This window comes from Coregonus clupeaformis, chromosome 27 (genome assembly GCF_020615455.1).
Source record: "Coregonus clupeaformis isolate EN_2021a chromosome 27, ASM2061545v1, whole genome shotgun sequence".
NCBI classification, from domain to species: domain Eukaryota; kingdom Metazoa; phylum Chordata; class Actinopteri; order Salmoniformes; family Salmonidae; genus Coregonus; species Coregonus clupeaformis.
This window is the reverse complement of record NC_059218.1, coordinates 5990649-6018052: the sequence shown is the minus strand read 5'-3', so window position 1 is coordinate 6018052 and position 27404 is coordinate 5990649. Positions and strand designations below refer to the sequence as shown.

Genomic DNA, 27404 nt, shown 5'->3' with positions numbered 1-27404 from the left:
GGTCAGTGGAGGCAGACTACTAGTACCTACCCCACCAGATGTGTTCTTCCACACTGGATCTAGTGAATTCATTGAGCATTTATTTAATAGCATTTATTGAGAGCATGGTATACTGTAGGTGTTCTAAGAATTACAATTCTCATTTCCTCACCACACCCCCAGCAATCTGATACTGGGTTTCTTTCTCCTAGCCAGGGTGTGTGAGAATACTTCCTTTACTGCTATTGGCTCTAACCGAGGAGTCTCTTTACACATACAGCCCTTGTCCTTAATGATGGATGTGCAGTCAACATCATGCAGTGGCTTCAGTAATATAACCTGTGTGTGTGTGTGGTTGTGTTGTGTGTGTGTGTTCCCTTGTTATGGGTATAAGCAGAAGGCCTGTTTTTACCAAATATAGATGAGGTGATGAGAACAGCAAGCACCACCCACCCCTTCACATCGCATAGTAGTATTTTTAATTTGTCAGCATATCTATCTGTTCATGGTTAGAGCCAATAGCATTAAAGGAAGTGGTCCCTCTGTCACAGAAACAGTTGGCACGGAAACAGCACATTACACCATTATCCAATCCCCCTCCCAGTCCCCTAGCGTCATCCCTCCTCTCCTCTCCCGTCCCTTCCTCTCCTCTCCCCTCCATACTCTATCGCTCTCTCTCTATCATGCATGCTATTTCAGCCATGAATGAAATCACAACCAATCCTACTGTTGACTTGTCATAGACCAGAGAAAGAGAATGAAAAACACACATAACCTGTCCTTTCCATTGCTGCTCATAGGGGTCTCTGTCAGTTTTTATTTCCATGTCTTACATTTTCCCTTCTCATTGCAATGCAAAACAGATTCTATTGTATCCTGTTTTTGTCACCGTTCTGTGTTCTGTTTAGCTTGGTGCCCTTTTCCCTCTCTGTTTCTCTCATGATTTAATCCTGTCAGTTTCCCCCTTCTCTCTATCCCTGCTGACTCCTCCCTTCATTTCTCTCTCCCTCCGCTCTCTGACACACTCAAACACGCATACATTCACACACGCCCTCCTCCCCCATCGCTGCAGTGTCTCAACTGCCTTGGAGCAAACAAGAGAGGAAATAGAACAGACAATAATAAGAGAGCCGAGAAAGAGGGGAATAGAAAGAGAGAGAGAGTATGCGTGTGAGAGAGAGTGTGTCATAGGAGAATGTTGGACTAAGGGTGGATTGCACACTGCCTATCTCTCCCTGCCAGTGTTTGTCTGCAGTATCCCTGGTGAACGGACCCTGGACGGTGAAACGGTAAGCCTGCCTGCTTTATTTTCTCACTCTTTCTTTTTTCATCACTGCTAAATTGGCCCTCTTTGTTTGGCTGGGGTGGGGAGTTGCTGTGTGATTGGAGCTGAGCTCATGAAGGTGATGTTCTGAGATGGCACCAAGGCAAGGCTGCTTCTCCAGTCCCCTCCTCCACCCTCCCTGCTCTCTGTATAGATGGACTAGGAAAGCCAGTGTCTGTGTACATATCCTCCTTGATACATCCTTGATACATACAGTATATGGTTATGTCTGTAATGGTAAATAGGGATGTGTGCGTGCTCTGTCCATCCCATCGACCATGAGCGGAAGAGTAGGAGAGAGGGAGGGAGAGAGGTAAGAGAAGGAGAGAGGGAGGGAGAGAGGTAAGAGAGGGAGAAAGAGAAGGAGAGAGGTAAGAGAAGGAGAGAGGTAAGAGAGGGAGAGAGGTAAGAGAAGGAGAGAGGTAAGAGAGGGAGAGAGGTAAGAGAAGGAGAGGTAAGAGAAGGAGAGAGGTAAGAGAAGGAGAGAGGTAAGAGAGGGAGAGAGGTAAGAGGTAAGAGAAGGAGAGAGGTAAGAGAAGGAGAGAGGTAAGAGAAGGAGAGAGGTAAGAGAATGAGAGAGGTAAGAGAGGGAGAGAGGTAAGAGAGGTAAGAGAAGGAGAGAGGTAAGAGAGGGAGAGAGGTAAGAGAGGGAGAGAGGTAAGAGAGGGAGAGAGGTAAGAGAGGTAAGAGAAGGAGAGAGGTAAGAGAAGGAGAGAGGTGAGAGAGGGAGAGAGGTAAGAGAGGGAGAGAGGTAAGAGAGGGAGAGAGGTAAGAGAAGGAGAGAGGTAAGAGAAGGAGAGAGGTAAGAGAAGGAGAGAGGAAGAGAGGTAAGAGAGGGGAGAGAGTCACTAAAAGTACTGTCACGTAGGATCTGCTGTATGGTTCTCATGATGACTGGCTTAGCGAGACAATGAATGTGACTGTGCAGTGGGAGGTGCACACACCCCATGGAGTGTTGCTCTGCAGGCAGGCACTGGGCTGGACAGACGAGCAGTGGCTTCACATCGGCATTTTAGCATCTGCCCCTGCAGCGCTCCGCCTGCCATCCCACATCAACAATAACATCAGCACATCGATCGATAACCGTGTTGACCCAGGATGGGTGTGTGTAGAAGTGTATTTGTGATGTGTGTGTGTGCGAGTGTGATTCTGAGAAAGTGAGAGAGTGTGTGTGTTTCCTGCTCTCCAGCGACCACAGCACTGAGGGTCATTTGTGACATTTTGTGTCTCTACAGTCCCTCATATTGCTAATGGGGCATTACCATGGCTTGTGGAGTGGGGGTTATTCGGCAATGCAGCGGCAGGGGTGTGTGTCTGTGTGTGTGAAAGAGAACCTGTGCAGGGAGGGGTCGAGGGGCTAGGGGGTTTAACAGTGTGAAGGCAGATTGGGCAGAGGGGAAGAGGTTGATGCAGCGGAGAGAAAGCGAAACGAAGAAAGAGATAGAAACGTAGAGAGCGAGAGATTGGAAAAGAGGAGGAGAGATGGAGAGCATGTCAGCTGTGTCAGCTGGAGATGATGGATGATGTTGACTTGAGAACTGGCTGCGTGCGATAGGCCCAAAGAATGAAGTGAAACAGCCAACATCCAGGCCCTCAGACATCTAAAAATGGAGGAAGAAATTGTTGAATAAAGTCCCACAATGCTTTGGGAACCTCTGGAGGAACACAGATAGTGAAATAGATCAGAGGATGTGAGATGAATACCAACCTCTCCTCTGCTCCTCGCAACCTACAAAAGCAGACCACATTGCATGAATTTCTTTGCAAGATTAATCTAAAAGGGGAGAGAGTATAAATGCACCGACGACGGCAAACTGAAATCATGACCAGCATTTATTATAGCACTTGATGATACAGGCTGGCTTTAATGTGATTATACCGTATTCGTGTCATGAAGTGCCTATTGAGCAAACATTGGAGGAATACAGGATCTGCTTTCACAAATGAATTAGCTTGTCACTATTTAAATGTAAGATTACATACACAGACTACTAACAGATCAGTGTTTTTCTCACCTTTTTACAAATTGTCTGGCAATGTTAATTTATATATAATTTTCCTGGCTATGTAACTACAGTGTAACTTCTACATACAAAGGATAGACAGGCAAAGCATGTCTAGTGTCACTCTTGCAATCATTGATCATTGCTAATGGAGATCCTAATAAATCAAATCATTGTTCAATCTAAATACCTATCATATTTTTGATGTGATATTATAATAAATGTGATGAATTAAAAGCTATAACAGTTTCACCTTCAAGGTGTAAGAATGTGTCATAAGGTTCAGTTTACACGTAGAAGGTGCTAGAACTGTCACGATCGTCGACAGATGAAGCGGACCAAGGCGCAGCGTGATAGGCGTACATTCTTTATTTGTGTACACACACGAACCAAAACAATAAACCAAACGATACGTGAAGTCCTAGGTTATACACAAAACCCTACGGAACAAGATCCCACAAAATACTAGTGCCAAACAGGCTGCCTAAGTATGGTCTCCAATCAGAGACAACGAGCTACAGCTGTCTCTGATTGGGAACCACCCTGGCCAAAATAGATATAAACGATCTAGAACAAAAGCATAGAAAATGTAACAGAAACTCCACACCCTGGCTCAACAGTTAAGAGTCCCCCGAGCCAGGGCGTGACAGTACCCCCCCCCCAAAGGCGCGGACTGCGACCGCGCCACACCAACACAACGGGGTAGGGGCCGGGTGGGCATTCCGCCTCGGTGGCGGATCCGGCTCCGGGCGTGACCACCACTCTCTCTCCCCCCCGTAGCGCCCCTGGTCTGGCCCCGCTGGCCGGAGCTGGACTGGACACCGGTGGAGCGGATTGCTCTGGCTCCGGTGTGGAGCAGCTGACCGGTGCCGGACCAGGCACCGGTGGAACAGGCACGGACCGTGCCGGACTGACGACGCGCACCACTGGCTTGGTGCGGGGAGCAGGAACGGGCCGGACGGGCTGACGACGGCGCACCACTGGCTTGGTGCGGGGAGCAGGAACGGGCCGGACCGGGCTGGTGACGCGCACCACTGGCTTGGTGCGAGGGGCAGGAACGGGCCGGACCGGGCTGACGACGCACACCATTGGCTTGGTGCGGGGAGCAGGAACAGGCCGGACCGGGCTGGCGACGTGCACCACTGGCTTGGTGCGAGGGGCAGGAACAGGCCGGACCGGGCTGACGACGCGCACCACAGGCTTGGTGCGGGGAGCAGGAACAGGCCGGACCGGGCTGGCGACGCGCACCACTGGCTTGGTGCGGGGAGCAGGAACGGGCCGGACTGGGCTGACGACGCGCACCACAGGCTTGGTGTGAGGGACAGGAACAGGCCGGACCGGGCTGGCGACGCGCACCACAGGCTTGGTGCGAGGGACAGGAACAGGCCGGACCGGGCTGGCGACGCGCACCACTTGCTTGGTGCGGGGAGCAGGAACAGGCCGGACCGGGCTGGCGACGCGCACCACTGGTTTGGTGCGAGGGACAGGAACAGGCCGGACCGGGCTGACGACGCGCACCACAGGCTTGGTGCGAGGGACAGGAACAGGCCGGACCGGGCTGGCGACGCGCACCACAGGCTTGGTGCGAGGGACAGGAACAGGCCGGGCTGGACTGTGGAGATGGACTGGAGGTCTGGAGCGGAGAGCTGACACAACCCGTCCTGGCTGAATGCCTATTTCCACACAATCTGTGTGAGGCATCAGCACAGGACGTACAGGGCTGTGCACTCGTACTGGCAATACAGCACGTGGCACTGGCGCAGGATATCCGGGACCGAGGAGGGGTACTGGAGGCCACGAGCGTTGAGCCGGCACACTCCGTCCTGGCTGCATGCCCACCTTAGCACGACACGTGCGTGGTGCTAGCACAGGAAGTACAGGACTGTGCCGGAACACTCGCGGCACAGTACGTGGCTCCGCATAACACGGAACCTGCCCAGTCTCACGCTGCCTAGCCTGAGTACGGGGAGTTGGCTCTGCTCTACCTCTAGGCTCCGCCAACCACCCTTCCAGCCCCCCAAACCTGGTGGCCTCCTCTCCTAGTCCGCCGATTCGCCCTGTAGCTGCCTCCAGCAGCCCCGTCGTCCACGCCGTGTGCCCCCCCAAAAAAATGACTTGGGGTTGCCTCTCGCGTGTCCGTCGTCGGCACGGTTGGCGCCGTTTCTCCTCTCCTGCCTGGGCATTTACTTTTGCCCATGGCCCTCTGCCCGCGAATATGTCCTCCCAAGACCACCATTCGCCCACCTGGGACATCGCCAACTTCTCCTCCTGGGCACACTGCTTGGTCCTCTGGGGGTGGGATCATCTGTCAGCGATCGTGACAAAAACACATAGAAGGACCATGTAGAGTAAACGTAACAACAATCAAGCCTAAATACACTATATATACAGAAGTATGTGGACACCCCTTCAAATGAGTGGATTCTGCTATTTTAGCCACATCCGTTGCTGACAGGTGTAAAGAATGGGGGACACCGCCAATGCATCTCCATAGACAAACATTGGCAGTAGAATGGCCCGTACTGAAGAGCTCTGTGACTTTCAACGTGGCACCGTCATAGGATGCCACCTTTCCAACAAGTCAGTTCGTCAAATTTCTGCCCTGCTAGAGCTGCCCCGGTCAACTGTAAGTGCTTTTATTGTGAAGTGGAAACATCTAGGAGCAACAACGGCTCAGCCGCTAAGTGGTAGGCCACACAAGCTCACAGAACGGGACTGCCGAGTGCTGAAGCGTGTAGCACGTAAAAATCGTGCAACACTCACTACCGAGTTCCAAACTGCCTCTGGAAGCAACGTCAGCACAATAACTGTTCGTTGGCAGCTGCATGAAATGGGTTTCTATGGCCAAGCAGCTGCACACAAGCCTAAGCGTCAATTGGAGTGGTGTAAAACTCGCCGTCATTGGACTCTGGAGCAGTGGAAACGCGTTCTCTGGAGTGATGAATCACGCTTCACCATCTGGCAGTCCGACAGACAAATCTGGGTTTGGCGGATGCCAGGAGAACGCTACCTGCCCGAATGCATAGTGCCAACTGTAAAGTTTGGTGGAGGAGGAATAATGGTCTGGGGCTGTTTTTCATGTTTCGGTCTAGACCCCTTAGTTCCAGTGAAGGGAAATCTTAATGCTACAGCATACAATGACATTCTAGACGATTCTGTGCTTCCAACTTTGTGGCAACAGTTTGGGGAAGGCCCTTTCCTGTTTCAGCATGACAATGCCCCTGTGCACAAAGCGAGGTCCATACAGAAATGTTTTGTCGATCGGTGTGGAAGAACTTGACTGGCCTGCACATAGCCCTGACCTCAAACCCATCGAACACCTTTGGGATGAATTGGAACACCGACTGCGAGCCAGGCCTAATCGCCCAACATCAGTGCCCGATCTCACTAATGCTCTTGTGGCTGAATTGAAGCAAGTCCCAACAACAATGTTCTAACATCTAGTTTCCTTCCCAGAAGAGTGGAGGTTGTTATAGCAACAAAGGGGGGACCAACTCCATATTAATGCCCATGATTTCGATGAGCAGGTGTCCACATACTTTTGGTCATGTAGTGTAGGTCAGAGATTTCACATACTTAAAAATATTGGTGTGCTTTACGTTATGGGGGTATAGCAATGATTTAAACTGGTAACCCTAGAGAGAAGAAACTTGACCCATAGTGATGTCACTGCATGGAGGGTTGGCAATCTCTCAAGTAGCTGCCATGTCAGTCACAGCTCCTTCTGCACTATGGGAGACGTCCACCAAAGATAGAACCAGTAGTCTTTGACCACATGCCTCATCACTCCTACAAGTAAGGGATAATCAACAAGGTGCTAGCATCATGGGTGGTTCAAGCCCTGAATGCTGATTGGCTGACAGCCTTGGTATATCAGACCGTATACCACGGGCATGACAAAACATTTATTTTTACTGCTCTAATTACGTTGGTAACCAGTTTATAATAGCAATAAGGCACCTTGGGGGTTTGTGGTATATGGCCAATATACCACGGCTAAGGGCTGTATCCAGGCACTCCGTGCTGTGTCGTGAATAAGAACAGCCCTTAGCCGTGTGTCACGATCGTTGAGAGACGGGTCAGACCAAGGTGCAGCGTGGTATGCGAACATACATTATTTAACTCAAATAAACATACAACAAAACAATAAACCAACGTAACCTGAAGTCCAAGGCTATACACAATACAAGCCTACACACGGAACACAAACAAGATCCCACAACCCAGGCAGGAAAACTGGCTGCCTAAGTATGATCCCCAATCAGAGACAACGAGCGACAGCTGCCTCTGATTGGGAATCACACCCGGCCAAACATAGAACTACAAATACTAGACTCTAAACATAGAATCTAAACAGAAAACTCACACCCTGACCCAACCAACAAGAGTTCTCTCGATCAGGGCGTGACACCGTGGTATATTGGCCATGTACCACACACCCCTCGGGCCTTATTGCTTAAATATATCCTCAAACAAAAACATCAAGTAGCCTAGGATCCATCATTCTGTGTCTGTATTTTCTATTACACAATAATACGTAGATCTCAGGAAATAACTACTGAAACACAGTTCAGAGATCTTAAAAATATTCACTTAGAACATTTCCGCACTTCTATTTGCAGCCTAGATGACACTCTAATATGATGTGGCTTGATCACCCATGCAAAGAGAGTGTGTTTGAAGCCTGAAGTTGGACTGAGAGGAGAGGGAAGTGGGAAGGGCAGTAATGTAGCTTAACCAAAGCAGTCAGGGGCAGAGTATGTGAGCAGAGTTGAGTGGTGGGAAATCCCGCTCATCGCTCATGGAGCAGTGCTTGTGCACTGCTCTGGCTGGCGCTCCATGTTCTTTCCATCCGCTCCGGTAAAAACCATGCCTCGCTCCCCCCCCCCAAAAAAATGCCCAAATTCGCTCCATTCATTAAAATCCCAATTTAACCAACACATATCAATTTTTGGGACTACCTGGACCTACCATTTGGTTTTGAAGTATTGAAAGGCTGGGCAGGGATGCAGAGTTTTTTTTCTATAGGTAGACCTAACGGTTTTTAGGCAAGATAACCCAATCAAAACGTAAATCTCCTTGAAAGTTGGAATATGCCAGGCCTATTGGGCCAAAATCTATTATGGCCTATTGTATTGATAATAGAACAAAAATGAAGGAAACTTTTAAGAGATCTGATTTTTACTTTGGTACAATGACACACGTAATTAGCTACTCACCTCGTTCCTTTCTTTTAGCATGTGCACATAGTAAGTGTGTCTTTTCAGATTCCACAATGATTCTTTAGTTGTGGACACTACATCACCGCACTCCCTCTCCTGCTCTTGGTCCTCCTCATATTTGTAAGTCACCTTGATTTTGCACCTGTGTGTATTATGTAATGATGGATGACAGGGATCAGCTTGTCATATCAAAGTAAATCACACGTCTCCATTGAGCACTCATGCCATTGCCCATGTGGTGCCATACATGACACAAAGTAATATAATTGCCACATTGGTCTATATTACTTACTTGAAATACTGACACAGCAGTACTAGCATAGCACAGCATGTTTCTGCCATTTTGAATGGGGCTTTTAATAACCTGCCAGTAAAGTTCCCCAAAGAACATCAAACAGGAACAACAACAGTTAAATTCAGTTTGACCCCTGCTAACCCATCTGTAACATTGCCTCAGCTACTCCATTGTGTGACAATGGCTTAGGACAGTCCTAGGGACATGCCCTTGTAGATGAGTAGACCTGCCTGACTTTACCACTTAAATTGATTATATTATAATACGGGGAAAATTATACAATATGTCCCTCTTCTCTTGCACTTAAGTACAATGATTTATGTGGACACATTTCATGTTATATCATATTACTCTAGGCCTGCAGGCTGTGGGAAAAGCCACCAAACCGGCCTCTATGAAATTGTTCTGCTAATTCCTTCAGCAATTGAATAACTCTGAAAACCCACTCTGGAATGCAGTAAACACATAAATAATGCTTAATGTTAACCATTTTTAGCAGGATACACCTTTTTCTTTGTTATTCTGTTTGGTCAAATACTGTGTCATGTCTCTTGTGACCCATCATGCTAACTGGTTCTATCTTTGGTGGCACCTAAACCAACCAGTTTCTCTGCTTTTCTCCCCAGACTCAGGATAGGTCTTAGGCTCTAGTTAAACTGGCTCAGCGTTTGTCTTTGTTTTGGGTTTCTAATCCACTCCAGGTATACTGGGCCAAACTATCATCTCCCCGACAGCCGTGTGGAGGATACAATCAAATACGAGAGAGAGGATTTCTGACTGTCAGTTGGACTGAACCGAATTGGGGTGCGGCTTTGTCCGTTCATAGTAACTTTACAGTCAATTAGATTATCATTGAGTCTTATGTAAATCTACATAAATTAATTTATCTTTCTCTAGTCCCCTCCTCTCTTCCTCTCTAATCTGTGTTGGCGCTCAGAACCAGGCCCTGTGTGTATGCCTGAGGACGATGTGCCCTCCTCCCAGCACTCCTTACTGAGGGCAGAGCAGAGGGACTAACAGAGCATCTTTGTGTTCCATTCCTCACACATAACTGCAGTCATATGACAGACAGCAAGGAGGTGGTGGAGGAGGGGAAGGGTGGTGGCGGGGAGGGATGGAGGAGGGGAGGGATGGAGGATGCTCTGGGGTGGTGGAAGAGGGGAGGGGTGGGGGATGCTCTGGACTGGAGGACCATTGGGGGTGTTGAAGAGGGTTTGAGGGGTGACAGTTTTTGAGTGTGTGTGTGTACACTATGTTTGTGTGTGCTGTGACCATAGCTGCTGCTGGCTGTAGGTCAGGAACCTGGACAGCACGACCAAAGTGTCCCACAGCAATACATTAAGCCTACCCAGCTAGCGCATTTGGTTCCTTGGAAGTTGTGGGAACATACATTTTTGGTTTCTCATTGATTCTGGGAACGAAGCCATACGTTTCCTGACTGGTGAAACAGAACGTTTTTTTTTAAAGTTCTGAGAACGGAAATGAACATTCTGCCTGTTCTAGGAACATACATATTTAGGTTGCAGGGAGGTTCTGAGAATATTTTACTATGGTTCCCTGAATATTTTCCTGGGAGGTTTTATTAACGTTCTGGGAAAAAAAGGTAAATAGGTGAATGGCATTCCGCGCATGGCTAATAGGAAGAGGAGAAGCACAAGACGCTACCCAGCTAGCACATAACGTTCTGAGAACCATATGTTTCAGCATAACGTTTTCTGCAGATTTCCTCATGGTACTATTTAAAGTCATGCTGTCAGAACATTAAGAAAACGTTATATAAAAACCTGCAAGAAAATATTAGAAACGTTCAAAGAATGTTCAAAGAATGTTACTTAAAAACATATACAATTACTTTTTCAGCATCAACAAAACTCCTCCATCCTCCATCAGGTGTGTTGGCCGCGCCCACTAATATTGGCCACACCTGATCTTAATGAGCGCTTGATTCCTTTGAAATAGGGTCTGTTTGAATAGACTAAAATGAACAGCTTTGTATGAGTTAATGGCATGGTAGGTCCATCCTGGTGGCGCAGTGGACTAATTCCATGGATAGAGCACAAGATCATACACTATATATACAAAAGTATGTGGACAACCCTTCAAATTAGTGGATTGGGTTATTTCAGCCACACCCATTGCTGACAGGTGTATACAATCGAGCACACAGGAATGCAATCTCCATAGGCGAACATTGGCATTAGAATGGCATTACTGAAGAGCTCTGTGACTTTCAACGTGGCACCGTCATAGGATGCCACCTTTCCAACAAGTCAGTTTGTCAAATTTCTGCCCTGCTAGAGCTGCCCCGGTCTACTGTAACATCTAGGAGCAACAACGGCTCAGCCGCGAAGTGGTAGGCCACACGAGCTCACAGAACTGGACCGCCAAGTGCTGAAGCATGTAAAAATCGTCTGTCCTCGGTTGCAACACTCACTACCGAGTTCCAAACTGCCTCTGGAAGCAACGTCAGCACAATAATTGTTCGTCGGGAGCTTCATGAAATGGGTTTCCGTGGCGGAGCAGCTGCACACAAGCCTAAGATCACTATGTGCAATGCCAAGCGTCGGCTGGAGTGGTGTAAAGCTCGCCACCATTGAACTCTGGAGCAGTGGAAATGCATTCTCTGGAGTGATGAATCACACTTCACCATCTGGCAGTCCGACGGACGAATCTGGGTTTGGCGGATGCCATGAGAATGCTACCGGCCCAAATGCATAGTACCAACTGTAAAGTTAGGTGGAGGAGAAATAATGGTCTGGAGCTGTTTTTCACGGTTCGGGGCTAGGCCCATTAGTTCCAGTGAAGGGAAATCTTAATGCTACAGCATGCAATGACATTCTAGACGATTCTCTGCTTCCAACTTTGTGGCAACAGTTTGGGGAAGGCTCTTTCCTGTTTCAGTATGACAATGCCCCTTGCACAAAGCGAGGTCCATACAGAAATGGCTTGTCGAGATTGGTGTGGAAGAACTTGACTGGCCTGCACAGAGCCCTGACCTCAACCCATCGAAAACCTTTGGGATGAATTGGAAAGCTGACTACGAGCCAGGCCTAATCGCCCAACATCCATGCCCGACCTCACTAATGCTCTTGTGGCTGAATGAAAGCAAGTCCCCACAGCAATGTTCCAACATCTAGTGTAAAGCCTTCCCAGAAGAGTGGAGGCTGTTATAGCAGCAAAGGTGGGACCAACTCCATATTAATGCCCATGATTTTGGAATGAGATGTTCGATGAGCAGGTGTCCACATACTTTTGGTCTTGTAGTGTAGGTTCACCAGTGGATTTCATAAAAATAGTGAAACATTAAAAAAGTTATCCTTTTTAGAGAAAACTATACTAAATATATTCAAGTCAGCATAATAACTGATTAAAACACACTGTTTTGCAATGAAAGTATACAGTAGCCTCAACAGCACTCTGTAGGGTAGCACCATGGTGAAGCCGGAGGACAGCTATTTTCCATCCTCCTCTGTGTACATTGAGTTCAATACAAAACATAGGAGGCTCATGTTTCTCACCCCCTTCCATAGACTAACACAGTAATTATGACTACTTCCGGAGGACATGCTCCAACCTATCAGAGCTCTTGCATCATGAACTGACATGTTGTCCATCCAAAACAAGGATCAGAGAATTAATCTAGTACTGAAAGCATAAGCTACAGCTAGCTATAGCACTGCAGTGTATAAAATGTGAAGAGTAATTGTCTCCAAGATAGCAGCAGAGAAAGAGAGAGAGAGAGAGATTTCGTTGTATTCTTTTCACTTTCACTTTCACTTACGCTAGCTAATGCAGCTAATTTAGCTTACTCAACAACCGGACTCAAACAGAGAGGAATTATATTTATGTTAACTAGCTGACTAAGGCTATCCAACACTTCCAATTCAAGGTAAGCTCTCGGTTTTATAAATGTATTGCCACCGGAGCCCGCAGGTGTAACTGCTAAAAACTGCTGTACACTACTGAGTGATTGTACACATGGATTGGATTGTGGGTTTACTAACGGGTTAGTTCAAGCAAGGGGAAAATGTGAGAGCGCATAGATGTGATCATGCTGTTTGTATGGCTGCTATGAAAGTGAACTGTGTGTGCAGGTGATCAGGGGTGTATTCATTCTGCCAATTCTGTTCTAAAACGTTTCTTAATCGGAAGCAAACAGAAGAAAAGGGGGATGGACTTACCTGAATTTGTCCAATAGAAACTCTCGTTTTAGTTGCAAAACTTTTTGGACTAATGATTACACCCTAGATCAGCTAGATGCAGGCAAGAATGTGCAAGGCGGTATTGAATGTGTTACTGTCTGTCACCTTGATTACTCTAATTTGTCTCTCGACCTGTGCACCTACATCAGGGGTGTCAAACGTCCGGCCCGCGGGCCGGATCAGGCCCGCAAACGGGTTTAATCCGGCCCGCGAGATGATTAAAAAAAAATTGTAAAGTAGAAAAATGCGCTGCAATTTTTCTATAAAATAAACTGCTGTTCCAATTGCGTCCACTGGATGGCGCAATAGCAATTGTGTTAAGCAAGCAAACTGTTTATACCGGGGCAGAGCAAGTAGGTCAAGCACGTGCAGCCAATGAGCTACTTTGTTTTGCCCGCGATATTTATTACGGCTTCTACTTTTAACATTATGTGCTTTGGCACCCTCATTGCCCCAATATGTCTCTGTCAAAAATAGAAAAGTGGGGGGCAGAGTGCAGAGTGTTCCAAGAAAAATGGTCATCCTATTTATTCACGGAATTGAATGGGAAAGCTGTATGTTTGGTGTGTTCAGAGCATGTTGCAGTGCTGAAAGAATATAACCTTCGCCGCCACTATGTGAGTCTTCATGCCGACAAATATGACAACTTTCAAGGACAGCGGAGATGAGAGAAGGTGAATGAACTGTTGGCGGGTCTGAAGAAACAGCAGTCTGTGTTTACTCACAGCCGAGACATCAGTGACGCTGCAGTGAAAGCTAGCTACCTCATTGCTAATGAAATCGCAGTGGCTTCAAAACCATTTAGTGAGGGTGAATTTGTAAAAACATGCATGATGAAGGCAGCGGAGATTGTGTGCCCTGAAAAGCGGCAGGCTTTTGCAAATATCAGCCTGACAAGAAACACAGTTGCAGACAGGATTTCCGATCTTTCAGTGGATTTGGACAGCCAGTTGAAGCAAAAAGTAAAGTCATTTATTGCGTTTTCGGTTGCAATTGATGAAAGCATGGACATTACAGATGTTGCACAACTGGCCATTTTCATCCGCGGAGTTGATGACACATTGACCGTCACCGAGGAGTTCGTGGAGTTGGTGCCGATGACAGATACAACGACAGCAGCTGATATTTTTACCGCACTCGCCGGCGCGCTGGACAGGGTCGGAGTGGACTGGTCCCGCGCTGTCAGCCTGGCTACAGATGGTGCGCCCTCAATGATCGGGAAAAAAGCAGGCGTTGTGACAAAGTTCAGAGAGAAAGTGCAATCTGCAAATGGAGGACGTAATTTTTTGACTTTTCACTGTATTTTGCACCAGGAGGCTTTGTGTTGCAAGTCATTAAAGATGGATAACGTCATGAAGGTGGTCATCCAAACTGTTAATTTCATCCGATCCAGAAGCCTGAATCACCGTAAGTTTGACAGCCTTCTCAGAGAGAAAGACCACATCTATGGCCTGCCATACCACACTGAGGTAAGATGGTTAAGCCGAGGTGCTGTGCTGAGGCGTTTCTTTGATTTACGAGAAGAAATTGAACAGTTCATGGAAGAAAAGGGCAAACCAGTGTTAGAATTTCATTCCGCAGAATGGATGCAGGACCTTGCATTTATGGTGGATGTTACAGAGCACCTGAATAACTTGAACAAACAGCTGCAAGGGCGCAACAAAGTTGTCACGCAGTATTATGACAGCATACGTTCTTTCAAGTTGAAGCTGTCATTGTGGGAGACGCAACTTGCCGGTGGTGATGCAGCTCACTTCCCCTGTCTGAAAAATGTGTGCGCGACCCAACATGTGGCAGACATGAAGCGGTTCAAAGATAAAATAACGGGACTGTTACGGGAGTTTGAGCAACGCTTTCAGATTTATGTTTATATGTTTTTATGTTGATGTGCTATTGTTTTTAATAGATTTTATTTTATTTGTATATTTAACCTATTCTTGACTCTGTGGTTCTTGCACTTGTTTGGGGAACAGGATTTCATTATTTTTATCTACATTTCTGCCTGAGAAATGACACCCTGATATAGTTCTGTGATCTGTGATATACTTCTGTGAATCACTGAGGCATTGTGTGTTTGTGTGTTCGTTGTCCTCAGAACTTTCAAATAACTTGAGGTGTTTTATGATTAATAGTGATGTTGTGCTTTTGGACACTGTCCTCAGGCTCCAGCTTTATGTTTATATGTTTTTATGTTGATGTGCTATTGTTTTTAATAGATTTTATTTTATTTGTATATTTAACCTATTCTTGACTCTGTGGTTCTTGCACTTGTTTGGGGAACAGGATTTCATTATTTTTATCTACATTTCTGCCTGAGAAATGACACCCTGATATAGTTCTGTGATCTGTGAAACAGTTCTGTTAATCACTGAGGCATTGTGTGTTTGTGTGTTCTTTTTCTTTAGAATTTTCAAATAAACTTGACGTGTTTTATGATTAATAGTGATGTTGTGCTTGTACTATTTTGGACACACTGTCCTCAGGCTCCAGCTTTATGTTGTATGTTGATCGTATTAAAACAAAGAAAACAATCTGAAGTTGTTGTTTTTAAGTTATATATACCATGATTTTTCCGGTCCGGCCCACTTGGGAATAGATTTTCCTCCATGTGGCCCCTGAGCTAAAATGAGTTTGACACCCCTGACCTACATTATAATCTTTAATTTGTAGGCTAGGTTGTAGCAACTTCATGATGGGTATAGTGCAAATTTGAGTATCATGTAGTAGCCTAAACCTATCGACGTTACATTGAGCTGGGTGAATGTAATATGAATGACAGACAGTCATCCAATATGCTGTAATAGAAATAAGGCCATGCTCCCCCCCCCAAAAAAACGGCACCGTCCGCCACTGAATCTCACTGAATCAAATCAAATCAAATGTATTGGTCACATACACATGGTTAGCAGATGTTATTGCGAGTGTAGCAAAATGCTTGTGATTCTAGTTCCGACAGTGCAGCAATATCTAGCAAGTAATATCTAACAATTCCACAACAAATACCTAATACACACAAATCTAAGTAAAGGAATGGAATACAAATATATAAATATATGGATGAGCAATGTCATTGTCAGAGCGGCATAGGCTAAGATGCAATAGATAGTATAGAATACAGTATATACATATGAGATGGGTAATGCAAGACATGTAAACATTATTAAGATAGTATAGAATACAGTATACAGTGAGGGAAAAAAGTATTTGATCCCCTGCTGATTTTGTATGTTTGCCCACTGACAAATAAATGATCAGTCTATAATTTTAATGGTAGGTTTATTTGAACAGTGAGGGACAGAATAACAACAACAAAAATCCAGAAAAACGCATGTCAAAAATGTTATAAATTGATTTGCATTTTAATGAGGGAAATAAGTATTTAACCCCCTCTCAATCAGAAAGATTTCTGGCTCCCAGGTGTCTTTTATACAGGTAACGAGCTGAGATTAGGAGTACACTCTTAAAGGGAGGTGTATAAAAGACACCTGTCCACAGAAGCAATCAATCAATCAGATTCCAAACTCTCCACCATAGCCAAGACCAAAGAGCTCTCCGAGGATGTCAGGGACAAGATTGTAGACCTACACAAGGCTGGAATGGGCTACAAGACCATCGCCAAGCAGCTTGGTGAGAAGGTGACAACAGTTGGTGCGATTATTCGCAAATGGAAGAAACACAAAAGAACTGTCAATCTCCCTCGGCCTGGGGCTCCATGCAGAATCTCACCTCGTGGAGTTGCAATGATCATGAGAACGGTGAGGAATCAGCCCAGAACTACACGGGAGGATCTTGTCAATGATCTCAAGGCAGCTGGGACCATAGTCACCAAGAAAACAATTGGTAACACACTACGCCGTGAAGGACTGAAATCCTCCAGCGCCCGCAAGGTCCCCCTGCTCAAGAAAGCACATATACAGTGGGGAAAAAAAGTATTTAGTCAGCCACCAATTGTGCAAGTTCTCCCACTTAAAAAGATGAGAGAGGCCTGTAATTTTCATCATAGGTACACGTCAACTATGACAGACAAATTGAGAAAAAAAATTAAGAAAATCACATTGTAGGATATTTTATGAATTTATTTGCAAATTATGGTAGAAAATAAGTATTTGGTCACCTACAAACAAGCAAGATTTCTGGCTCTCACAGACCTGTAACTTCTTCTTTAAGAGGCTCCTCTGTCCTCCACTCGTTACCTGTATTAATGGCACCTGTTTGAACTTGTTATCAGTATAAAAGACACCTGTCCACAACCTCAAACAGTCACACTCCAAACTCCACTATGGCCAAGACCAAAGAGCTGTCAAAGGACACCAGAAACAAAATTGTAGACCTGCACCAGGCTGGGAAGACTGAATCTGCAATAGGTAAGCAGCTTGGTTTGAAGAAATCAACTGTGGGAGCAATTATTAGGAAATGGAAGACATACAAGACCACTGATAATCTCCCTCGATCTGGGGCTCCACGCAAGATCTCACCCCGTGGGGTCAAAATGATCACAAGAACGGTGAGCAAAAATCCCAGAACCACACGGGGGGACCTAGTGAATGACCTGCAGAGAGCTGGGACCAAAGTAACAAAGCCTACCATCAGTAACACACTACGCCTCCAGGGACTCAAATACTGCAGTGCCAGACGTGTCCCCCTGCTTAAGCCAGTACATGTCCAGGCCTGTCTGAAGTTTGCTAGAGTGCATTTGGATGATCCAGAAGAGGATTGGGAGAATGTCATATGGTCAGATGAAACCAAAATAGAACTTTTTGGTAAAAACTCAACTCGTCGTGTTTGGAGGACAAAGAATACTGAGTTGCATCCAAAGAACACCATACCTACTGTGAAGCATGGGGGGTGGAAACATCATGCTTTGGGGCTGTTTTTTCTGCAAAGGGACCAGGACGACTGATCCGTGTAAAGGAAAGAATGAATGGGGCCATGTATCGTGAGATTTTGAGTGAAAACCTCCTTCCATCAGCAAGGGCATTGAAGATGAAACGTGGCTGGGTCTTTCAGCATGACAATGATCCCAAACACACCGCCCGGGCAATGAAGGATTGGCTTCGTAAGAAGCATTTCAAGGTCCTGAAGTGGCCTAGCCAGTCTCCAGATCTCAACCCCATAGAAAATCTTTGGAGGGAGTTGAAAGTCCGTGTTGCCCAGCGACAGCCCCAAAACATCACTGCTCTAGAGGAGATCTGCATGGAGGAATGGGCCAAAATACCAGCAACAGTGTGTGAAAACCTTGTGAAGACTTACAGAAAACGTTTGACCTGTGTCATTGCCAACAAAGGGTATATAACAAAGTATTGAGAAACTTTTGTTATTGACCAAATACTTATTTTCCACCATAATTTGCAAATATATTCATTAAAAATCCTACAATGTGATTTTCTGGACTTTTTTTCCTCATTTTGTCTGTCATAGTTGACGTGTACCTATGATGAAAATTACAGGCCTCTCTCATCTTTTTAAGTGGGAGAACTTGCACAATTGGTGGCTGACTAAATACTTTTTTCCCCCACTGTACAGGCCCGTCTGAAGTTTGCCAATGAACATCTGAATGATTCAGAGGAGAACTGGGTGAAAGTGTTGTGGTCAGATGAGACCAAAATCGAGCTCTTTGGCATCAACTCAACTCGCCGTGTTTGGAGGAGGAGGAATGCGGCCTATGACCCCAAGAACACCATCCCCACCGTCAAACATGGAGGTGGAAACATTATGCTTTGGGGGTGTTTTTCTGCTAAGGGGACAGGACAACTTCACCGCATCAAAGGGACGATGGACGGGGCCATGTACCGCCAAATCTTGGGTGAGAACCTCCTTCACTCAGCCAGGGCATTGAAAATGGGTCATGGATGGGTATTCCAGCATGACAATGACCCAAAACACACAGCCAAGGCAACAAAGGAGTGGCTCAAGAAGAAGCACATTAAGGTCCTGGAGTGGCCTAGACAGTCTCCAGACCTTAATCCCATAGAAAATCTGTGCAGGGAGCTGAAGGTTCGAGTTGCCAAACGTCAGCCTCGAAACCTTAATGACTTGGAGAAGATCTGCAAAGAGGAGTGGAACAAAATCCCTCCTGAGATGTCTGCAAACCTGGTGGCCAACTACAAGAAACGTCTGACATCTGTGATTGCCAACAAGGATTTTGCCACCAAGTACTAAGTCATGTTTTGCAGAAGGGTCAAATACTTATTTCCCTCATTAAAATGCAAATCAATTTATAACATTTTTGACATGCGATTTTCTGGATTTTTTGTTTGTTATTCTGTCTCTCAATGTTCAAATAAACCTACCATTAAAATTATAGACTGATCATGTCTTTGTCAGTGGGCAAACGTACAAAATCAGCAGGGGATCAAATACTTTTTTCCCTCACTAACAATTCCACAACAAATACCTAATACACACAAATCTAAGTAAAGGAATGGAATACGAATATATAAATATATGGATGAGCAATGTCATTGTCAGAGCGGCATAGGCTAAGATGCAATAGATAGTATAGAATACAGTATATACATATGAGATGGGTAATGCAAAATATGTAAACATTATTAAGATAGTATAGAATACAGTATATACATATGAGATGGGTAATGCAAGACATGTAAACATGATTAAAGTGGCATTATTAATGTGACTAGTGTTCCATTCATTAAAGTGGCCAGTGATTTTCAAGTCTGTATTTAGGCAGCAGCCTCTCTGTGCTAGTGATGGCTGTTTAACAGTCTGATGGCCTTGAGATAGAAGCTGTTTTTCAGTCTCTCGGTCCCAGCTTTGATGCACGTGTACTGACCTCGCCTTCTGGATGATAATGGGGTGAACAGGCAGTGGCTCGGGTGGTTGTTGTTCTTGATGATCTTTTTGGCCTTCCTGTGAAATCGGGTGCTGTAGGTGTCCTGGAGGGCAGGTAGTTTGCCCCCGGTGATGCGTTGTGCAGACCGCACCACCCTCTGGAGAGCCCTGCGGTTGGGGGCGGTGCAGTTGCCGTACCAGGCGGTGATACAGCCCGATGCTCTCAATTGTGCATCTGTAAAAGTTTGTGAGGGTTTTAGGTGACAGGCCAAATTTCTTCAGCCTCCTGAGGTTGAAGAGATGCTGATGTGCCTTCTTCACCACACTGTCTGTGTGGGTGGACCATTTCAGTTTGTCAGTGATATGTACGCAGAGGAACTTAAAATGTTCCACCTTCTCCACTGCTGTCCCGTCGATGTGGATAGGGGGGTACTCCCTCTGCTGTTTCCTGAAGTCCACGATCATCTCCTTTGTTTTGTTGACGTTGAGTGAAAGGTTATTTTCCTGACACCACACTCCAAGAGCCCTCACCACACTCCGAGAGCCCTCTCGTCGTTGTTGGTAATCAAGCTTACTACTGTTGTGTCGTCTGCAAACTTGATGATTGAATTGGAGGTGTGTATGGCTATGCAGTCATGGGTGAACAGGGAGTACAGGAGGGGGCTGAGCACACACCCTTGTGGGGCCCCAGTGTTGAGGATCAGCAAAGTGGAGATGTTGTTTCCTACCTTCCCCACCTGGGGACGGCCCGTCAGGAAGTCCAGGACCCAATTGCACAGGGCGAGGTTGAGACCCAGGGCCTCAAGCTTAATGATGAGCTTGGAGGGTACTATGGTGTTGAATGCTGAGCTATAGTCAATTAACAGCATTCTTACACAGGTATTCCTCTTGTCCAGATGGGATAGGGCAGTGTGCAGTGTGATGGCGATTGCATCATCTGTGGATCCATCGAGGGTTAACACGTTTAAATGTCTTACTCACGTCGGCCACGGAGAAGGAGAGCCCACAGTCCTTGGTAGCTGGCCGCGGCGGTGGCACTGTGTTATCCTCAAAGCGGGCAAAGAACTTGTTTAGCTTGTCTGGCAGCAAGATGTCGGTGTCCGCGACGTGGCTGGTTTTCCTATTGTAGCCCATGATTGTCTGTAAACCCTGCCACATATGTCCCGTATCTGAGCCGTTGAATTGCGACTCCACTTTGTCTCGATATTGACGTTTTGCCTGTTTGATTGTCTTGCAGGGGGAACGACCACTCTGTTTATATTCTGCCATATTCCCCGTCACCTTGCCATGGTTAAATGCGGTGGTTCGTGCTTTCAGTTTTTCGCGAATGCTGCCATCTATCCACGGTTTCTGGTTAAGGTAGGTTTTAATAGTCACAGTGGGTACAACATCTCCTATACACTTCCTTATAAACCCACTCACCGAATCAACGTATACGTATATATTATTCTCAGAGGCTACCTGGAACAAATCCCAGTCCGCGTGATCAAAACAATCTTGAAGCGTGGATTCCGATTAGTCAGACCAGCGTTGAATAGTCCTTAGCACGGGTGCTTCCTGTTTGAGTTTCTGCCTATAGGAAGGGAGGAGCAAAATGGAGTCGTGGTCAGATTTGCAGATTGGCCTTGTATGCATCGCGGAAGTTAGTGTAACAATGAGATGTGTTTGCATAAATAATGCCTAAGCAAATTAATTTCCATATGTCCTATCTGTGCTTGGAGTTCAAAACAGTTAATCCAAACTAAGCTAGCAGTGTTATTAAAAGTATTATTGAAACGATATGTTTTCAGAACATTATTTAATTACCTTCAAATAACCTATAATTTCCATTCTCAGAACGTTAATTGAACCTCCCAGGAAAACTTTCAGGGAACCATAGAAAAACATTCTCAGAACCTCCCTGCAACCTAAAAAACAACTTCCAAGGAACCAAATTTGCAAGCTGGGTATGCTAATCAAATCAAATCAAATCAAATGTTATTTGTCACATACGCCGAATACAACAGGTGTAGACCTTACATTGAAATGCTTACTTACAAGCCCTTAACCAACATTGAAGAATGAATTCCAAAAAAAAATCATAAAATAATACGAAATAAAAGTAACAAATAATTAAAGAGCAGCAGTAAAAATAACAATAGCGAGGCTATATACAGGGGGTACCGGTACCGAGTCAATGTGCGGGGGCACCGGTTAGTCGAGGTAATTGAGGTAAAATGTAGATGTAGGAAGAGTTACCTTTGTATTCATGCATTCCAACTTTTCATGGATTCCAACTATGCAATATAATAGGAAACAGAGTGAATTATGTTATGCTGCTTAATGAGCCCTGTGTAGCTCAGTTGGTAGAGCATGGCGCTTGCAACGCCAGGGTTGTGGGTTCGTTTCCCACGGGGGGCCAGTATGAAAATGTATGCACTCACTAACTGTAAGTCGCTCTGGATAAGAGCGTCTGCTAAATGACTAAAATATGTAAATATATGATGAAGTTAAACAAGCATTCAGACTGAATGAACTTTCGTAAACTACATTATATTTCAGCTGAATTTTCCTCATCCTGGCCCAATGATGAAACAATCAACTGCAGGATGTAACTAACAGACGGTGGCTTACAACAGACACAAAATGACAGTTCCCCCACAGTTTCCAGTCTGTTGCAAAACATTTTTTGTATCTTATCTGACATTACCTAAATGAAACTGTGTTTGTGCATGTGTTAGTAGAAGGTAATTCCACAGTAACAGAATTGCCCTGAAACTTAGATTTTCCACTTTAAATGTATGCCAAACAAAAACCATTGATTTCAAGGTTTAACAAACCATACATCTCTATGCACAATGACTACTTTTACAATTTACACTGAACATTTGACAAAAACACACTGGAAGAACTGCGCAGACGCAAAGTTTGGTAACAAAATTTCAGTAAAATCTCCCTCTGTTTTTTATGTGACCACATTTTCCAATAACTGTTAAGTATCTGCTGCTTATGATTCAAAGCTGTCTGCAGAAAGAATGGGGTGAAAGGTATGACATGACACCTTGAGTTTGAAAAAATATATTTTGGTTATTGAACTACAGTAAGTGAAGGGGATTTACACCCGGTAACAAAATTGCAGTAATGGAATTTCATCATGGGTCCCTGATCTGTACTACACAGAAATGCATAATTATGGATATGAAAGTCATTCTCTTCATGGGGATGTATCCTAAATAGGTACACAAAGGTAGAAATATGTAATATCCTCCTTTGGATATTTGGGTATTATTCTACACACTGGCTATTATTTTCATGAGATCCGACACCAAACAAGACCAAATTTGGTTGGTCCAGACCAGACCAAATCTGAACCGATCATAGATGTTTTATTTTTTGGCCTAGACAAAGACGTCCATGATTTGGTCCGGACTGAAACAAATCTGAACCAATCATCGACATCTATGTTTCACAAGTTTGGACATCAAAGTAATAATAATTAGGTGGATAATAGTTTCAGTATAGTTTTTGTTTTTGAAACAGATTTGTTAATTATTTTATTTCAGTTTACTGAATTGTTTTTTCATTATTAGTTTTCATTTTAGTTTCAGTTTTAGTATAATGTAATAACCTTGGTGTACACAACTGTGTACTGTACTGAACTATACTCTATTTTTCTTTACTGTACTAGTCTACTGTGCTCTACTGTACTGTAATGTACTGTACTGTCCAAACTTGTTAAACATAGACGTCGATGATTGGTTCAGATTTGTTTCAGTCCGGACCAAATCATGGACGTCTTTGTCTAGGCCAAATGAAGTCCATACGTCTGTAGACATTGAAATCTGAATGAAAATGTTTTATACAATATAAGTGTTATTAGTTGGCAGGGGTCTTTACTTCAACATTATTGTGTTATTATTTATTTCTGATACCTTTTAAGACTTTTTCTAGTAGATGTTTTCTAAGACCCCTTTTCCATCTGTTTGACAAGAAATCAAAGCCTTTGCACAAACACTCACACACACAAATAACTTGGAGAAAAGTACCTTGGAGGTAGTTGTATTTCCTCAAGTGCATTGATCATTACACTATGTGATAAAGTACCAAAGGCATATCTAAGGTCCAAATACATTGTGTAAAACTTTGTGAATTCATGCTTGAAGTCATCAATTCAGTTTTTAGGCAGAAAACAAGCACATTCTTGCCCTGTCTGTCTATATAATGCCTTTTGTTTGGGAGAGAGAATGCCTGTATCTACAAGCCATGGTAGTATGCGGGCGAGCAAGCGTTTCATGAACACTTTATAAACAGAGGGCAAGAGGGAGATGTCTCTCCATGTAGATGGATCATCTGGAACGTTGTCTTTTTGGGGTATTCTGTGGATAGGAGCACCCTTCCATGAGTCAGGCACCTTTCCATTAATCAGACACACACACACACACACACACACACACACACACACACACACACACACACACACACACACACACACACACACACGCACACACACACACACACACTGCTTGCTGGACTCTCTCCACCTTGTACCATCCTTTCCCTTGAGTAAGCTGGCTCACGGCTCTGCCTGTGCACAAACGTGCCATTGTCAGCGCCTGCTGGCCTTGTGATTCAGTGTGACCCACTCCATCGGCGGGACGGGGAGGCAGAGGGGCGCAGGCAGGCACAGACGCGAGGCAAACCAAACACAGACCCTTATTACACAATAGGATCTACTACACTGAGCCACCACCCCCACCCTGCTCCCAACCCTCTCTACAGCTCACTGTTTTGGACAGATGAAAAATTAACACTGCCTTTCAGTGTTTACCATGACATAAGAGCAGTGTACCGAGGGGTATCCAAGCATAGACCTCTTAGCTAAACACCCAGGCCCAGAGAAAGAGTAAGTGAGTGTACCAAATGTAGAACAAACACAATGGTCAAGGCCAGATCTTCAGTCTACACTGTAAGTGGCCCATGCACAAATGTTCTCAAACAACTGAATGATTGTCGAGGTTGAAAATCAAAACATTTATCAAATCATTTAGTTAAATAGCTATTATTAGGGCACTTGGTAACGTGTGTGTTGTGCAAATGACCCCAGCATACAGTGGGTTTTTGAAAGAAGCTTAGTCATTGTACTGGCGGAGGAAGCATTACTTAATACGGTGTGCTTTCTGTGTGTCCGTATTTGGGATGTGTGTGGTGAGGCAAGGACAATACCATTTTTTTTAATTTTTTTTTAGTTTAAGACATGAGTTTGGTAACACTTTATTTGAATGTTCCATTTTAATCCCTAAATGAGATAATCATAAACATGAATTATATTGTAATTCTAAGTGTAACAACAGTTTATGACAACAGTCTGTGCTGTAAACATGTTATGACAGAAAATGTAGATTAAGTGTTACAGTGAATAATATATATATTTTAAAGAGTTAAGAGGAAGAATTCTCATGATCATATTCCCTCAATGACGTTATCCCTGGCAGGAAAGAGTAATTCTGAAGTTGGCCCGAGTCCTATCCCAGCAGCCCCAATAGGGGAGTAAATGCTCTCACTATGACCCAATCCCACACATCCCACACCCAGCTCCCAGAACAGGGGAGGGTGCCTGGGATTTCCTGAGGCCAATTAAAAGTTCTGGCACGAGTCAAGAAGGAAGAAACTTCTGGGTGTCCTCTGATGCACTCCAGGAGGCTTAGGAAATTAATGATTATAATAAATGACTTGAACTTTTTGATTGAACACAAGGACCCAGATCTGGTTGCAGCTTTGATCCATTTATCCATATAGAATAAAATGAGACTGTCAGAGGCCCTGAGCTTCACCTCATATGACAGGAATCCTGGGTAATCCTGGGGGGACAGTCAGCTGACACATCTTGGAGTGGTTAAGGTATTATCTGCTAACCCACTCTCTCCTCTCTCTCTCCCCCCCTCTCCTCTCTCTCTCCCCTTCCCCTCTCTCCGCTCTCTATCTCTCCCCTCCCCTCTCTCTTCTCTCTCCCTTCCCTTCCCTCCCCCTCTCCTCTCTCTCTCCCCTTCCCCTCTCTCCACTCTCTCTCTCCCCTCCCCCTCTCCTCTCTCTCCCCTCCCCCTCTCTCCTCTCTCTCCCCCTCCCCCTCTCTCCTCTCTCTCTCCCCTTCCCCCTCTCTCTCTCTCTCTCTCTCTCTCTCTCTCTCTCTCTCTCTCTCTCTCTCTCCCTCTCTCCCTCTCCCCTCTCTCTCTCTCCCTCCCCCCTCTCCTCTCTCTCCCTCCCCCTCTCCTCTCTCTGTCCCCCTCCATTCTCCCCTTCCCCTCCCCCTCCCCTCTCTCTCCCTTCCCCCTCTCTCTCTCTCTCTCTCTCTCTCTCTCTCTCTCTCTCTCTCTCTCTCTCTCTCTCTCTCTCTCTCTCTCTCTCTCTCTCTCTCTCTCTCTCTCCTCTCTCCCCCCTCTCTCTCTCTCCCTCCCCCTCTCCTCTCTCTCCCTCCCCCTCTCCTCTCTCTGTCCCCCCTCCATTCTCCCCTTCCCTCCCCCTCCCTCTCTCTCCCCTTCCCATCCCCCCCTCTCCTCTCTCTCTCCCCTTCCCCTCTCTCACTCTCTCTCTCCCCTCCCCCTCTCCTCTCTCTCCCTCCCCCTCTCTCCTCTCTCTCCCCTCCCCTCTCTCTCTCTCTCCCCCTCTCCCTCTCTCTCTCTCTCTCTCTCTCTCTCTCTCTCTCTCTCTCTCTCTCTCTCTCTCTCTCTCTCTCTCTCCCCCTCTCTCTCTCCCCCCCCCCCTCTCCTCTCTCTCCCTCCCCCTCTCCTCTCTCTGTCCCCCCTCCATTCTCCCCTTCCCCCCCCCTCCCCTCTCTCTCCCCTTCCCCTTCCCCCCTCTCCCTCTCTCCCCCCTTCCCCTCTCTCCTCTCTCCTTCCCCTCTCTCCTCTCTCTCTCCCTCCCCCTCTCCACTCTCTCTCTCCCTCCCCCCTCCTCTCTCTCTCTCCCCTTCCCCCTCTCTCTCCCCTTCCCCTCTCTCTCTCTCTCCCCTCCCCCTCTCATCTCTCTCTCTCTCTCTCCCTCCCCCCTCTCCTCTCTCTCCCCTTCCCCCTCTCCTCTCTCTCTTCCCCTTCCCCTCTCTCCTCTCTCTCCCCTCCCCCTCTCCTCTCTCTCTCCCCTCCCCCCTCTCTCTCTCCCCTTCCCCTCTCTCCTCTCTCTCTCCCTCCCCCTCTCCTCTCCCTCTCTCTCCTCCCCTCTCTCCTCTCCCTCTCTCTCCCCTTCCCCCTCTCCTCTCTCTCTCCCCTTCCTCTCTCTCTCTCTCTCTCCCTCCCCCCTCTCATATCTCTCTCTCTCTCCCCTTCCCCCTCTCCTCTCTCTCTCCCCTTCCTCTCTCTCCTCTCTCTCTCCCCTTCCCCCTCTCCTATCTCTCCCCTCCCTCTCTCTCCTCTCTCTCTCTCTCTCTCTCCTCTTCCCCTCTCTCCTCTCTCAATTCAATTGTCAATTTAAGGGCTTTATTGGCATGGGAAACGTATGTTAACATTGCCAAAGTAAACATAAGTGAAATAAACAATACATATTAACAGTAAACATTACACTCAGAAGTTCCAAAATTTCAAATGTCATATTATGTCTATATACAGTGTTGTAACAATG

At 45.8% G+C, this 27404-nt stretch overlaps 1 protein-coding gene across 3 annotated transcripts in view; it reads left to right on the top strand.

Moving 5' to 3' along the window:
• Window positions 1-999: 999 nt before the first annotated feature.
• LOC121541749 (guanine nucleotide-binding protein G(z) subunit alpha) overlaps window positions 1000-27404 on the top strand; it is a 57401-nt gene continuing 30996 nt past the window's right edge. For 2 of the 3 annotated variants that reach the window (XM_041851028.2, XM_041851027.2), the window contains exon 1: window positions 1000-1268. The gene's annotated coding sequence lies outside the window, so the exon portion shown is untranslated. Of the gene's footprint in view, window positions 1269-21155; window positions 21177-27404 lie in introns of those variants that run through there. The other variant, XM_041851029.2, reaches the window with a different exon arrangement.